Below are 2,768 nucleotides of genomic sequence, written 5' to 3'. Positions count from 1 at the left end.
CTGCGTTATTAGATTTGATTCCAGAGAAACTTTCAATCATGAAGGGTTTAGATTTACAGGCAGTTTGAAAGTTTCTACTGTTTCTACTGTGAGCCTATATACTGCATGCTTCCCCGCACAATGTGAAAGAAGAACTCATTAGAAAACGTTTAGTAGTAAGGAAATGTGTGTCTATTCCTACTAATAGTTGAACCTTATCTTGTCCAACTCAATCAATTGTATTAAAAAGATAGAAACAGACCTTCTCTGTTCTCAGCAATTCCTCGTACTTATTGAGCTGTTAGGATTGTTTTTATGGTTCAGGTATTTGCCTCATAACACCTGCCTGTTAATGGAAAGACTCGTGTTTTTCTAAGCTTTTTTTTCTAATTAGAAATCGATCAGGGAATGTAATGGCAGCACAGAGAGAGATATCTCTCACTGCGCCTCAGAATGGCCTTGATCTTAAAACACTATTATTTTCATATGGCTGTAGCAGGGATGTCTCCTCATTGACAGAAGTGGATGATGTGTCAGGCTCTGATGCTGAAGTTCTATAAAATGCTTCTCTAAATGTTTATCTGTGCTGCTGACTCTGATGAAGCAAACCTGATGGTACCGTCCAATCATTGCAGCCTCTCTGGTCTGAATAAGATTACAATTCTGTAAAAGTAGTTTTCTAGTAATTTAGACCATAAATGTTAAAAAGTGATATTTGAAGTGTTTGTTCAGAGTGATCTCTGGTCAGGAAAGATTCAGGAGAGAAAGATTAAAGACGTAAATACAGAGCTTCCTGTTCCAGCTCACATTCTAGACTAATAACTCTGGACCACCTTCATGGTTTTAGCTGTTTACTGTTACTGATCTGTGTTTCCTTCAGTGGATCTTGATACAATTATTAAAATCCATTGATGATGTAAATTATGCTTTAGATTGCAGAATGTGAGAGATTTATTTCCTTGTTTCCTCTTTCAACAGAGTTGGTCACCTTGATACGAAATGATCAGAAAATAGCTTCTGCTGGTGAAGATTCTCAGTCATCCATAGTCATTCCAAAAAAGCTGCTAAGAGTTAAACTAACTAAATATATTTATTTTTATTAGTGGGTTTGGAACTTCTACTTATCACAGTGGTTGTATGGAAACAGGCTGGAGGCTCTCTGGTGCTTTTTGGGTGGTTGAACACAGCAGAACAACTATAAAATATTTAAACCCATTATTACACAGCAGCATTATGATCAGGCAACAACACAGCCGCCTCTCTCACCATATATATCACCAAGCCCATTAGTAGGGCTTGGTGATATATATTTTATTTATTTTATTTTCCAGAATGTTCAATTTCCATTTTATATCACGATATAAACAAAATCACTTTTTTGTATTTTTTCTTTTATTTTCTGGACTACAAATGTAGTAAATAAAAATAGTTTAACAAGCTTTTAGGTTTCACAGAACAAAAAGAAAATTGTTGTAAATGATTTTGTTAAATGAATAAACTAGGACCTAGAAGGCCATATTTTGAATAAAAATATAAATCTTTGGTGCAAATTCTGGCTGCTTTCAGAAAAGGCAAAAACATGAAGTGCATTAAGCGTGTGCTGCAGTGGACAAAAAGTAGTGCTATACTGTTTCTCACAAGTTGTGCTTAAGGAAGACGAGCGTGTGCACCGTCTCAGGTTTTAAAGCTGCCCTGTGGCAGGTCACAATGTTCCTCCCCTGAGATAAATACCCTCAGAGGATGTGCCGGTTGCAGGGATGTACAAGTGGCGCTTTGCAAGGCCGTCAAGTCTTGGGAAGTTCCTTTCATTCACCTTCCACCATTGCAGTGGGTCCATCTCGCTGTCTGCATCTGCTGCTATCAAGTAGTTTTTAAGTTCCCGCTCAGCTCTCTCTCTGTCATTGAGTTCTGGGCTGGATTCTGATTCCTTAAAAAAGCTGCCCAAGGACTTTTTTTGTTTCTTCAGGGGAGCTTCTCCTGCCTCTGCTTGTTCTGAGGCTGCTTCCTCTGTTCTGGCTGAAGTGGAGCAGTCCTCTAACATCTCAGTCACTGCTCTCATTTTGTTGGGATGAATGTTTTCTGGCTTAATGTATTGTGTCTTGAAACGTGGCTCTAACAAGTGGCAACATCAACAAGTTCTCAAGTACCGTATTTTCACGACTATAAGGCGCACATAAACATCTTTTTTCCCCCTCAAAATGTGCGGTGCGCCCTTTGGTGCGGTGCGCCCTATGTGTGTTGTTACTGCGGACTTTTGAAACCACCTCATTGAGGAGATGATGAAAGAGTGACTGATTGTAAGGAGACCAGGTGTTTTTTTCCACTCATCACCATCGCTGTTAATCTGTGACTGCGTGCCCATCTCACAGCCGATGTGAAAAACGAGGTGAATCAAATGAACGCTGTGCTCGCCGTTATCGCGGGGGCCCGACAAAGGAACTTCAACCGCTCGACATCGGTGTGAACCGGTGTCGGGGAGCCGCGCGGCACGGAAAGTGACTGACAGCGAAGAAGGGGAAATTGGCATGTCTGATTTAGCGCAGCTGTTTAATTCAGATACAGAGGATGATGACTTTGATGGGTTTGATTAATACTCTGTAATAAATACATGAATAAAGCACAATCATACTCAGTTTTGCTCCCGCTCTATTTTTCTACCTGAAAACTTAATTCAACAGCAGCCTATGGGCCGCGGGGCATACGGGCTCACCTCCGCAGGTGTTTTTTCATCTAAATAATCTAAATCTTTTTAAGTGAGAAAGCCCACCTGAAAAGATTTAGATTATTTA

The sequence above is a fragment of the Cyprinodon variegatus genome, unplaced genomic scaffold (assembly GCF_000732505.1).
Source record: "Cyprinodon variegatus isolate N-32 unplaced genomic scaffold, C_variegatus-1.0 Scaffold1881, whole genome shotgun sequence".
NCBI lineage: Eukaryota > Metazoa > Chordata > Actinopteri > Cyprinodontiformes > Cyprinodontidae > Cyprinodon > Cyprinodon variegatus.
This window is presented reverse-complemented; position numbering follows the sequence as displayed.